General features: G+C 39.1%; 1 protein-coding gene across 1 annotated transcript in view; it reads right to left on the bottom strand.

Moving 5' to 3' along the window:
• nr1h3 (nuclear receptor subfamily 1, group H, member 3) overlaps positions 1 to 14069 on the bottom strand; it is a 33649-nt gene extending 19580 nt beyond the window's left edge. The window contains exons 1-2 of the mRNA XM_034183658.1: positions 13930 to 14069; positions 4763 to 4958 (exon numbers count right to left, since the gene is read on the bottom strand). The gene's annotated coding sequence lies outside the window, so the exon portion shown is untranslated. The remainder of the gene's footprint in view (positions 1 to 4762; positions 4959 to 13929) is intronic.
• Between the last annotated feature and the right edge of the window lie 549 nt (positions 14070 to 14618).

The following is a 14618-nucleotide window of genomic DNA, read 5'->3' as shown; positions in this document are numbered from 1 at the left end:
AGTACCGCTGTGAAGTGGAGGATGAGCACAGATGTGATTGCATGACCGCACCATGCGGGCTTTGACACATATGGCGTGAGTCCAGTCCATACGTTGGTTGTACTGCGATGTTCAGTTCGGACAGGGACTGTGCAAAGGTCCCTCACACTCCGGCCCCGTGTTTGCCATCCAGACATTTGGACATCAGGCAGTCTTCAGCGCCTTTTATGGCCATCTGAGCCATCTACCTGTTGTCTACCTACGCTTTGGAAGCCATTGTGCAGGTGTGGACGAGGTAATCTGGATGCGTTTTGACACGGCTGACCACGCCTCTTTCCATTCCGACTGCGTCCGATTATGGAAATATTTGCTGCGTCGGGCTGGTTCCTGCACATTCTTGCTGTGTGTGATGGGGGCTTTATCGTGGTCTAGTCACAAAAAGCAAACAAATATCTGAATATTTTGTAATATCGAATTGCAATAAAAAGTTAGAAGGGCCATTTATACAACAAAATGTTTCCTCTGCATTTAACCCATCCTAATTACAGTTAGACACAATGCAGCCACCAGGAGCAGTGGGCAGCCACAGTCCGGCACCCGGAAACCAGCTCCAGATGTAGAGCCGCTTATTTAGGGCAGCCCCTAAATAAGCAGGTTTCTGATTGTGAGAACAACCCGGAGTGCCCAGAGGAAACCCACACAGACACATGCAAAATCAAAGACCATGTGGGAAGTGATCCCACGACCTTCTTGTTGTGAGGCAATATGGCTAACCACAAAGCCACTGTGCCACAATACTTGTAGAATCACATTTCTTAAGAATCACGATGTGTATCAAAGCGGCAGTCAAGTATCCGGATACCCATCATGTCAGGCGATAAGGGCACCACAGGCATACTTTACAGTATACTGCAAATTTGGGCTGACAGTTGAAGTGCGCCAGCGTGAACCTACATGAGTGAAAATAAATAACCGTGTGATGATATAAAACACAAGCACACGCTGTCCTCATCTTGCCAGCCAGTTCAGACTTTTAACTCAAAATTGAACAGCATAACAAAATTCTGCCTCTTTTTTAAGCCAATATGTTGGGGATGGAGCATTACATTCTTACAATTTTCCTTCTTGGCAGTTTGATTTGAGGGTGCAGTAGTGCCCTCTACAACACACTGTTAGTCACTGCCACTGCATATCTGAATAAAGCATCTGTGGACCTGAGCAGAGGGTGTGACTGAATGTAGTCTATGTTTACTCTGGTTGCACCATTGGGACTGTATATAGAGTACATCCAGCACGGGGGCCCTCTGCCGTGGAGGAAGGTCAAATAACAACGCATCCACTGAAAGTCTCTGCCCGCCATTAAAAAGTATTCATGTCCTGCTGTGCAAGCTCCAACCCCTGTATCAGCTCCCAATGCTGGTGTGACACCCCCCCCCCCCCCCCAATGCTTCTATGAAAGCAAGACAAGACACAGTTCTTGCATTTTAGACAAACATCTTTGACACATATAAAACTAGATCAAGAGTCATAACCTTCACCCGACTACAGAGCCTGCATTCATTTGTTCCTCAGTCCTGTGTGAAGGTTGTTACATCAAACTGGCCACTTGTACAATTTTAAGCAGTGCCATTGGGTGATCTATGTGACCATATAGAGGCTTTGCATTCAATAAACCTTTTTTTGTACAAAATGGCCAAAACTTTGCCTGGTACATAACACTCATTTGCAGGCCCCAGGAAGACGTACTCTTTGTCTCAACCTGAGCGGATGTTGACTAAGAATGTGCATGAGAGGAAAACTAGCTGGCTCTAAAAGCAGAAACGAAAACAGTCATGTGCTACATATGGAAGCATCTCAGGAAGCTGACTTGGCCGTTATTGTGGCTATTCTTAACAACCACACAAAAAGGAAAGCCATTTATTAAACTATACATTTTTAGCCATCGACACGTGACCAAAGTAAATAAATATACAATTATACGGCAGAATCATTCAAGAAGATTTCCCAGAAGTCATATCTACTCATTTACATGGATGTGGTGTTTTGATTTCTACAGCCATGGCCACTTCCAAAATATGCTCGTTAAAAAAATTAGAAAACTGACAATTACAAAAGGTGAAGCAAGAATTAATTGATACTGAGAGAAATACAATTCATTTTTCCCAGTAACCAATCAAATTTCAAATGGTCTGTCACTTTTATTCGACTATACACGGAGACGCTAGCTTGAGCTTGTTAAAATATACTTTCAAACAATAGACAGATGAAATTGAATAATAAATATTTTCTTCTCTCAACCCAACGCTGCAAAAACTACAGTAAAACTGTTGCAGTCCTAAAACATTTCTCATAAGACACCGAGATAGTTTTACTTGTAACGGATGTTTGATCAATCAATCAATCAATTTTTTTATATAGCGCCAAATCACAACAAACAGTTGCCCCAAGGCGCTTTATATTGTAAGGCAAGGCCATACAATAATTATGTAAAACCCCAACGGTCAAAACGACCCCCTGTGAGCAAGCACTTGGCTACAGTGGGAAGGAAAAACTCCCTTTTAACAGGAAGAAACCTCCAGCAGAACCAGGCTCAGGGAGGGGCAGTCTTCTGCTGGGACTGGTTGGGGCTGAGGGAGAGAACCAGGAAAAAGACATGCTGTGGAGGGGAGCAGAGATCGATCACTAATGATTAAATGCAGAGTGGTGCATACAGAGCAAAAAGAGAAAGAAACAGTGCATCATGGGAACCCCCCAGCAGTCTACGTCTATAGCAGCATAACTAAGGGATGGTTCAGGGTCACCTGATCCAGCCCTAACTATAAGCTTTAGCAAAAAGGAAAGTTTTAAGCCTAATCTTAAAAGTAGAGAGGGTGTCTGTCTCCCTGATCTGAATTGGGAGCTGGTTCCACAGGAGAGGAGCCTGAAAGCTGAAGGCTCTGCCTCCCATTCTACTCTTACAAACTCTAGGAACTACAAGTAAGCCTGCAGTCTGAGAGCGAAGCGCTCTATTGGGGTGATATGGTACTACGAGGTCCCTAAGATAAGATGGGACCTGATTATTTAAAACCTTATAAGTAAGAAGAAGAATTTTAAATTCTATTCTAGAATTAACAGGAAGCCAATGAAGAGAGGCCAATATGGGTGAGATATGCTCTCTCCTTCTAGTCCCCGTCAGTACTCTAGCTGCAGCATTTTGAATTAACTGAAGGCTTTTTAGGGAACTTTTAGGACAACCTGATAATAATGAATTACAATAGTCCAGCCTAGAGGAAATAAATGCATGAATTAGTTTTTCAGCATCACTCTGAGACAAGACCTTTCTGATTTTAGAGATATTGCGTAAATGCAAAAAAGCAGTCCTACATATTTGTTTAATATGCGCTTTGAATGACATATCCTGATCAAAAATGACTCCAAGATTTCTCACAGTATTACTAGAGGTCAGGGTAATGCCATCCAGAGTAAGGATCTGGTTAGACACCATGTTTCTAAGATTTGTGGGGCCAAGTACAATAACTTCAGTTTTATCTGAGTTTAAAAGCAGGAAATTAGAGGTCATCCATGTCTTTATGTCTGTAAGACAATCCTGCAGTTTAGCTAATTGGTGTGTGTCCTCTGGCTTCATGGATAGATAAAGCTGGGTATCATCTGCGTAACAATGAAAATTTAAGCAATACTGTCTAATAATACTGCCTAAGGGAAGCATGTATAAAGTGAATAAAATTGGTCCTAGCACAGAACCTTGTGGAACTCCATAATTAACTTTAGTCTGAACTAAACAAATTGAACAAATTGTAATCTATTAGACAAATATGATTCAAACCACCGCAGCGCAGTGCCTTTAATACCTATGGCATGCTCTAATCTCTGTAATAAAATGTTATGGTCAACAGTATCAAAAGCAGCACTGAGGTCTAACAGAACAAGCACAGAGATGAGTCCACTGTCCGAGGCCATAAGAAGATCATTTGTAACCTTCACTAATGCTGTTTCTGTACTATGATGAATTCTAAAACCTGACTGAAACTCTTCAAATAGACCATTCCTCTGCAGATGATCAGTTAGCTGTTTTACAACTACCCTTTCAAGAATTTTTGAGAGAAAAGGAAGGTTGGAGATTGGCCTATAATTAGCTAAGAAAGCTGGGTCAAGTGATGGCTTTTTAAGTAATGGTTTAATTACTGCCACCTTAAAAGCCTGTGGTACATAGCCAACTAACAAAGATAGATTGATCATATTTAAGATCGAAGCATTAAATAATGGTAGGGCTTCCTTGAGCAGCCTGGTAGGAATGGGGTCTAATAAACATGTTGATGGTTTGGATGAAGTAACTAATGAAAATAACTCAGACAGAACAATCGGAGAGAAAGAGTCTAACCAAATACCGGCATCACTGAAAGCAGCCAAAGATAACGATACGTCTTTGGGATGGTTATGAGTAATTTTTTCTCTAATAGTTAAAATTTTGTTAGCAAAGAAAGTCATGAAGTCATTACTAGTTAAAGTTAATGGAATACTCAGCTCAATAGAGCTCTGACTCAGTGTATAACAACCTAAAATAAAGGGAAAGGTGGCTATGACTTAATACGTATGACAGAAAAACAAGAGCATCTGACTCTGAGGTGAATATTTGTATATTTTAAAAAGTGATTTCATCCCAGTATTGTTTTCGTCCTGTTTGTGCACTAAAACAACGAGGTACACCATTTTAATTCTGAAAAAGGATAGCGTGGTAGTTTCTTTATTTTTTTTAAACACAAGCTGAGTACTAGAGCGTCCTTACCTCTGATTCCTATAGTCTATCCATGTTGGCTGTTTGACTCCATAACCTCAATTTATCTCGCCGTTCTTGGACGTCTTGATTGGCGGATGAGCCTTGAAGCCGACAAAATGCTGGTAACTTAGTTGACAGATGTTTAATGACTCGATAGGTCGAACAGAGCAAGCAGGAAAGGGACCTGACACTTTCTCCAATGGCCCTGGGGGGGGGGGGGGGGGGGGGGGGGGGGTGAGGAAGACAGAAAAACAGGGAAAGACCACAGGTTACGAGTATTAGCAACACCAGAGTTCTCCAGTCTGTTTCAGTTCACCTATTTAAGCTGAGTCTTTAAAAAAAAAAAAAAAAAAAAAAACACAGCCCAGAACAATTTGTCTTCACAACAGTTTTTCTGGTCACATCAAGAACGTAAACAAGTTGAATATCTACAAAACCACCAACCAATATCACATCAACCACCACCAATCAGTTGTACAAACCACGTGCCCAGAGCATGGAGACAAATATTCTTTAAAATTTAAGATTTAGCTATGATTTAACAAACACATGCTTCAGGTATGGCTGGCGTATTTTATTGAGTGAATTCATAATCTTCAGCTGTAAAACCCTTCTGCTTTAACTGAACGCTCCTCCCAAAGCAGTTCAAGTCCAACGTCCTCTCCATCTTATCAGTTACCTTTGTCCTTGTGTGTTTTAATACAGGAAGAGAACTCATCAACAAAATAATGACAGAAAACACAATCATGTCAGAATGTTTAACTACATCCAAGAGAATTGATCAGTTATTGCTTACATAATGTTTTTAAGTCTATAAAATGTTTGTGATAAAACAAGTTAACGGGTCTGACCGAATGTTCCTAACCTTAACTCCGGGTCATTTAAAAAAAATTTTAAGAAGGCAAACTTTGTTTTTCTATTCATATAAGAAGTGAACTTGTTTCAAATAATGTCCAATAATGAGGTTGAGAATTATGCCAAATAACAGTATTTTATCTCAACACTTAAAAAAAAAAAAATTATTCCTAAAAAGGGACCACCATTGTCAGTCGACTTTTCAAACCAACATGGTCATATTTACGTATATCAGTCAAATACAACAACTGAGACAAAAATAAAATAAAATAAAAAATAAAGTAAAATGCATGTTGGGCACAGGCAACTGGAACAGCTTTTTACCACAAAGGGTTCACCAACAACACCCTGTTGGAACAAGTTTCTGTTCTCTGTTAGCACATGGAATTTGTAGGGTGGTGGCCTTTTACAATTCTTAGCATAATAACCAAAAATATCTGGTTGATTTCACTTCCATCAGAGAGTCTGTGGGAACATGGGTCCACTTTGGAAACAGTGACCCCTGAAAGTACTGACTCACTGTTTTCACACCAATTTGTTGCTGACTGTTGGAGACCATTTTGCTTCACCATGGAGAGTTACATCCGTTGGTACTGTGAAAACAGATATTTCCCACCCGGTCTTGCTCCGCTGACACAGCAGATTTTGATTTCTTACCTGAGCATGCAAGCACATATGAACAAGTGATAATAATGGGAAATCAGCAGACAACTGTTAGACTTCATTAATGTCTATTAAGTACATCTCAGAAGCAACCCAGCAGCAGCTGATAGATATGAAAATGTGTTGCAAATATGCAGTTGCAGACAGAAGTTTGCAACAGGTTACACAAACCATGTCGAGCGCATGGGTGCAATTTGGTGGGGGATAGGGGGAACATGTCTCCCCCACCTTTTCAACCAGGGGGGACAGAATATTGTATGTCCCCACCACCTTCTGACATATATCAAATCAAATCATTTTATTTATATAGCGCCAAATCACAACAAACAGTTGCCCCAAGGCGCTTTATATTGTAAGGCAAAAGCCATGCAGTAATTACAGAAAAACCCCAACGGTCAAAACGACCCCCCGTGAGCAAGCACTTGGCGACAGTGGGAAGGAAAAACTCCCTTTTAACAGGAGTTATATATATATATATTTATATATATATATATATATATATATATATATATATATATATATATAAACATGCTATGCCAGTCTTATGCGCAAACCATTTCAGAACAGTATTTTTTTTTCTACAAATTTGTATTTTTAGCAGCACTGACTTGTTTACAGCACCTGTTTCTTCTTTGTCACATTTGGAATTTTTTGGGACTGCATTTGCCCAGATTTCAAACCAAAAATAGTTGCCTCTAGGGACTAGTGTCTACACATGAGTATCAATGCTACTATATGCTATATGCTACTTTACTAAATTCTGAAAGTTAGAAAAGGAAATCAGAAAAGCTATGTGGGACCTCATAAAGCCCATCTGCAATTATTGCTTGATCTACAAAATCAAGCTATGCAAGCAAAATTATGTTCAGTATGAGTGTTGTCATTAGCGCCACTTCGAAAATTAAATTCATGATAAGTAATTTATCCTAAACTTATGATCTGTTGTTTTTTCAAACGTATGCAAAAACAAATCTTGAGGAAAAAAAATACAGTATGCAATTAAGAGCCTGTTCTTTCATATTTATGAATACATTTTACCACATTGCAGTTGTTTTTTTTAATGAAAACTCAACCTATCATTCTTTTTGAGTTCTACACATGTGCCGATACCTTATTTACACCAGGATGTTAATAAAATCAATGCTGGCTATTCTCAGAATAAAGTACTTATATCCACAGTTTCAAATCGCACAAGTCAAATGGTGTCCACTTTATGGTCTTCTCAAAACATTATAATTACTGTTCTGGATGCTCAGAATGCATCTGAGCTCATCTAGAAACCGTTAGCTTCAAGGGGCCTAAAGCAGCCCCAGACCCCCGGCCTATGGGCCTCGCACTTTGTCCCCCCAATTTCTAGTTCTAAATTGCGCCCTTGGTTGAGCGGAATGGTTCCAACAGAATGGAAGATTCCATATGGAAACACACACACACACACACACACACACACACACACACACACACACACACACACACACACACACACACACACACACACACACACACACACACACACACACACACACACACGAGAATTGCTCTGACTAACATCAGACTGACATAATTCCGGGTTAATTTGGTCATGGAAAATGTAGTATGATTGTTGTTGAAAAGGTTTGTATCACTGATGGTGTTTGGCAGACACAAAACTGTTTTCAATGATTATCCTGGGAACAGAAGTTTGATGACTGGCAATTTTGTCATCCTCCCCCCCCACAGCTTGCTGAACAGGAAATAAATCAGTGTCAATAATGCATCGTTGGTAGAGCTCAAACTCTAAAATTGCATAGTGCAGTTATTAACATGCTCTTGCATTTATAAAACTGCTGAATAGATCCTTGTCATTTGATTAGTGGTTTGCATCTCACGTGACATATTCGTACCATTTGCCATTGTGTTCCATTTTGCGTGCAATTTTGGTAATATGCGTTTCATGCTATTGTATGCTGCGAGGACGCTTAGCTTAAAAATAGGGCTGACACAATTACACAATCACATCGACTATCAAAATATTCTGTGACTAATTTAATAAATGATGTCATTGTTTATTTTTTAAGCTTTTTTTTTCTTTTTCTCAAAACTGCTCCTGTACCTTCCACTGCCTTTCTGTCCTTGATGCACATGCACAGTAGTGGTAATCCGGGTCAGTCATGATGTCACCAGAAAAGTTGTGCCCAAACAATATCATGGCATGCCGTCAACGAAGCTCAAACGTTCGGGAGCATTTTATCAAATTAAAAAGAAAAACATGCAATGCAAAATCTGCAAGGCAGAACTTGCCTTCCATGGAAGTACTACGGCGATGCAGAAACATCTGAGAAGGAAACACGTTGTGGTTGATACTGACGAAGCGAGAGTTGTCTCTGTTGGCTTGTTAGCTGCCAACATTAATGTCTACAGCGAGCCACTTACTTAGCTGTAAACCTTAACATTAACGATAACGATTTTATTAGCCTTAGCACACGTGTTTAGAGCTGAAACAACTAATCGAGTTAATCGATTAAAATCAATTAAAATAGTTGTCAACTAATTTAGTTATCGATTAGTTGCTAAATAACTTTGTTTTATGACAAATGTTTCATTTCTTCCATATAATCAACCGAGCTTTGCTTTGAATCTTGAACCAATGAAGGAGTGCTTCAAGCTGCTGCTTCGTTGGTTTCATTTGTTTTATTTCACTTTATCTTAATTTTTCCCCACTAAAAACCTAAAGAGCATATCTCTGTGAGGAATATTTATCTTTTTTATGTTAAACTGACCTGTTATGGTCTTCTGAAACAGTTGATGTATTTTATAACCTAAAAACGGGACCAATGCTAACATGTTAGCATGTCTATGGCGTTTTCAATGTTAAAGTTAGCATTAAGCTGCTGGCATTTCAGCATGTTTGTGTATTTGTTTTCTGTATAATAATTAATGGCTCAGCGTTTGTTGTCGTAAAAGAGTCTAATGTATTACAAATTATAATATTTTTTAATTTATTTTTATTTATATATTAATAATAATAGCAACAATAATAACTAATAATAAATAATAATGCTACACTACAATTTTAGAGAAAGAGACATGCGTCACAAGTGTCATTGTGAAATGACCACATAGTTTACAGGTTATACAAAGAATGTTGCACATATAATGAGTCAGGCTACAGTTTTTGATTTAGGTTTTATGGTTAACTGGTTATGCTAATTGCTCATTTGTAGCAACAAAAATACCTCTTTTTCCCACCATATATTTTATAACATTTATATGTTTTAATGTTGTTTTATGGCAACTCAGCACTTTGATAAAGCAATGCCATTTGAAATAATTATTTTTGTTCTTTATTATAAACTGTTTTATTCTTTATTATTTTATATTTCAACAGCCAAGGGACATTTGACGATTTGTTGATTTTCAAGTATTTTAAGTTTTCAAATAATGTTCTGTTGTTAAATAAAGTGATGGAAGGAGAGAAAAATTGTTTCCCTGTCACATTTTTAAAAAATTCCCCGCTAATCCGATTAATCGTGTCGAAACCCCATCAGATTCATCGATGATCCAAATAATCGTTTGTTGCAGCCCTACATGTGTTTGCTGTAACATTATAACAGCAATGTCATGTTTGAATAGGAAATGTGATTACGTCAATGTTTTAGAACGCTATGTTACAGTGCTAAAAAAATACGTTCCTCTTCAATGGATGAATTTGTTACTAAGTAAAAGTTGAATAACTGTCATTTTAATTGTCTTTGAGTTAGCACACACTTAAACACTACAAGCTTAAAGCTAATGATGGTTATATAAGAGCAGCTGCACGCTGGTGCATTAAGGTGCAATTTACGTATGATCTGATTAGTTGACTAATTGCAAAAATAATCGGTGACTAGCTGATTATCAAAATAATAATTTGTGGCAGCTACACTTAAAAACAAGCATGGCGGGAGCTTATTGACACTGCTCATTCTTGTAACAGACAAACTAAAAAAAAAACAAATCCAGTATGCTGTAAGCCTCCTGGAGGCATTTGCAGTATTCGCAGCTTAGAAGTGAAGTGGAACCGCTGTCGAATGAAGAGCTCGGCATGTTTTTGTTGCAAATTCTTGCTGGACTGAGAAAAGCATATGGCAGTCTGTACATGAAGAACAGCATCAGCTATGGACTACATCATCAGGACTGCTTTTCAACTATCTGACTGGACTAACTGGAATTAAGAAAAACCACTGAGCTGGACATATTTTATGTTTTGTACCAATAATAATAAGTTAGTTTACTCATGTTATTTTGCTGCTATATTGAAAGAAACTTTGATTTTTGGATTGTCCCTGTGATTGGTATGGACTACTTCCAACACTTTTTCCCCAAAAAAGAATTTCTCAGAAATAAAACAATGTCAACCACAACAGACATGGTAGCATCACAGTTTCCACTCCATTACAACACTGTGAGTGCCACCCGGTATGGTTTTATACTGTAGTCACCCATCTGCTTCAAGGTACATACAATGCGAGGTGTGTTCACAGGTGCTTTTAAGCATATCGTGGTTGTAAGCAGCTATATGAGATACTGGAGTCTCTGGAGATGATTTTGCATGAAAATCCCAGTAGATCAGCAGTTTGAGAAATAGTTACTCTAATCAGCCCATGTGCCACCAACAATCACACCACGTTTAAAAATCACTACCTTCCTTCCTCACTGTGATGATGGTTTGAAATGTAGCAGATTCAGCTGTTTAGTATCTCTATATACATAATCGTACAGTGCATCTGGAAAGTATTCACAGCACTTCACTTGTTCCACATTTTGTTATGTTACAGCCCTATTGCAAAATGGAGTAATTTCATTTTTTTTTCCCCCTCAAACGTCTACTCACAACAGCCCATGATGACAATATGAAAAACATTTTTGCACATTTATTAAAAAAAAAAAAGGACTTAAGAAAAAAAAAAAAATCACATACCTAAGTATTCACACCCTTTGCTCAATACTTTGTTGATGCACCTTCGGCAGCAATTACACCCTCAAGTCTTCTTGAATATGATGCCACAAGCTTGGTGCACCTATCTTTGGCCAGTTTTGCCATTACTCTTTGCAGCACCTCTCAAGCTCCATCCAGTTGGATGAGGAGTGTCAGTGCACAGCCATTTTCAGATCTCTCCAGAGATGCTTAATTGGATTCAGGTCTGGGCTCTGGCTGGACCACTCAAGGACATTCAAAGAGTTGTCCTGAAGCCACTCTTTTGATATCTTGGCTGTGTGCTTAGGGTCACTGTCCTTCTGAAAGATGAACCATCAGTCTGAGGTCAAGAGCGCTTTGGAGCAGGTTTTAATCCATCGTGTCTCTGTACATTGCTGCATTCATCTCTCCCTGCTGCCACCACCATGCTTCACTGTAGAGATGGTGCCTGTTTCCTTCAAACATGACACCTGGCATTCACACCAAAGAGCTCAATCTTTCTCTCATCCGACCAGTGAATTTTGTTTCTTATGGTCTGAGAGTCCTTCAGGTGCCTTTTTGGAAAACTCCAGGCAGGCTGCCATGTGCTTTTTACTAAGGAGTGGCTTCTATCTGGCCACTCTACCATACAGGCCTTCGCCAGCAATTGTTGGATTGCTGCAGAGATGGTTGTCCTTCTGATAGGTTCCCCTCTCTCCAAATAGGAATGCTGGAGCTCTGACAGAGTGCCCATCAGGTTCTTGGTCAAAACTGACTAAGGCCCTTCATCCATGATCACACAGTTTAGACAGGTGGCCAAGAGTCCTGGTGGATTCAAACTTCGTCTATTTATGGAAGATGGAGGCCACTGTGCTCATTGGGACTTTAAAAGCAGCGAAATGTTTGTTTCCTTCCCCAGATTTCTGCCTCGAGACAATCCTATCTCTAACGTCCACAGACAATTCCTCTGACTTCATGCTTGGTTTGTGCTCTGACATGCACTGTCAACTGTGCAACCTTACATGTAGACAGGTGTGTGCCTTTCCAAATTATTTCTAATCAAATAAATTCACCCCAGGTGGACTCCAATTAAGCTGTAGAAGCATCAAGGATGATCAGTGGCAACAGGATGCACCTGAGCTCAATTTTGAGCTTTATGGCAAAGGCTGTGAATACTTATATACATGTCATTTCTTATTTATTTACACACACAAATATATATATATATATATATATATATATATATATACACACACACACACACACTAAAAATTTCAATAAACTTTTCATGTTGTCATTATGGGGTGTTGTGAGTAGAATTGATGGAAAACTTAATTTACTCCATTATGGAATAAGACTAACATAAAATGTAGAAAAAGTGCAGAGTTGTGAATACTTTCTGGATGCACTATATATACAGTTTTATGCATTTGACTGACTGACTGACTAAAAATTTTATTGTGCAGCTGTACCTAATGAAGCAGCCAATGAATGTATAAACAGAAAATAAATGCAGCTGAACCATCAGGGTTACCTGAATGCAAACATTTCTAACCAAACGTGAGCTTCGACCTGCTGGTTTGGACAAGCCAGAAATTTCAAAAGGTCACCTTGAGCTCTGAGAAATTACGGAAAATTAACTTTACTCTTATATTTTATAGATTACCCCCCACCCACCCAAAAAAAAAAAAAACAGTACACCAAAAAACAGACATTAACAGCATTAAGACTGTATGCAGTTGCAAGGAGTGTCATCTATTTTTGCTCATTTCTGAAGAGCATTAGTTGCAGCACCAGAGTATACTTAAAGCATTCTTATTACAGTTAACAATAAGCTGAAATTTATAAAACCGCAAAACATTCCCAAGCCACATCACTGTCATTCCTATCATATAATGTTTTCTCAGATTTTCAGGCAAGCAGTGATTGCTTATACCCAGGAAAATATGAATAGTTAATTGTGTGTAACTGCTTATTTTATACATATTTCATGGCTACATATTTCACTACTGCCATTATATGGGATTGTTTGTGCAACAGTCACTGTATATAATTAAAACAAAACTGAAGTGCATCTTGTTTTTACCAAAACACAAGCCTGTCTGTATTAAATTTTCTATATTATTGTTGTCGAATGTATCCGGACAACCGAAAATAACATCGCTACACCTGGACTACAAATATATTAATGAGTTTGTTAAATTTTGTTTTTTTCTTCTTTTTGACTAGAAAGCATGTCAAAGGGGTACAGTACCGTCGTTTCGCAATCGTGTTATGTAAACCGTTTAAAGACAACAGGGAGGGAAAAAATCGCAATAGTTCAGTACTAGTGAAGAGAACAACCTTAAATACATGTGGTTTTACTCTTCGCTCATTCTAACCATTCGGATTAAACACTTAATGTGCTCGAGTCCACAATTCAAGCGTGTTAATGTATTGAAATGACCGCATACTTTGGTCAGACTTGAAGCTAACATTAGCTAAAACTGTATGTCTGTCTATATGCATATGTTAAGCTTGTGGGCATCAGCTAATAACATTTCAAAGAAGTAATCCTGGAGTGGGTAGCGTTAGTAGTGTTAAAAAATATATTAAAATCACGACTTTACGTAGAACGGATTAGCTTCAGGGCTAGCACCGCTAGCCTCCACAAACAACTCTCACAAATTCAATTTAACCATCTTGACAAACTTGGTTTTACGAACATTGCCAACGAGATAGGAAAGTACAAAACGTGTAGACTCACCAGGTAGTTGCCGATTTTGCAGCCACTCCTCAGTTAAGGTTACCTGCTGGGTCCGCTGCGGGTGACAGTGGCTTTGGTGCTAGCATGTTAGCCTAGCTCGCTAGCCTGCTTGTATCATGTGACTCAAGGGGAGACGTCATCAGGCACAAAGCCAACACCAAATACATCCGTCCTTTCAAAATAAGACGAGTCATCAGTTACAGAATAAATAATTCAAAATTTATACCTGTTCATGTGGAATATGTCTCCCACAATGCATCGCGTGCAATATTAACAAGCATAGAGGTTAAAACAAAATAGGCCTACCTAGACCGTCACCCTCTTGGATCTGATGTGCAGTGACTGGAGTCTGTGCCCATCTTCATTGGAGCCCATACGTGCGTTGACGACCTGATCCTCATCACCAACAATGAAGAGGCCCTCATTTGGATGTCAAATCCAATGTACAAGTTCTCGGCAAACAGTCAGTACATCATCCATTCCAGCAAGTCTCAGATCATCGCATTCAGACACTAGAGATTGGAGATGAGACCGTTATACACCTGGCCCCACCCGCAAAGCTGGTGAGCTGGTTCCCGTTGGCCCTGATCGAAGACGGGATATCACTCGCCAATCATACAGCATAGCCCATGATGGAAGCTGGTCTTCATAGTAGAATTGGGTTACGACCAGCTGTCTCCTTATGCATA

This window comes from Thalassophryne amazonica, chromosome 2, assembly GCF_902500255.1.
Source record: "Thalassophryne amazonica chromosome 2, fThaAma1.1, whole genome shotgun sequence".
Classification (NCBI taxonomy): Eukaryota; Metazoa; Chordata; class Actinopteri; order Batrachoidiformes; family Batrachoididae; genus Thalassophryne; species Thalassophryne amazonica.
This window is presented reverse-complemented; position numbering and strand designations above follow the sequence as displayed.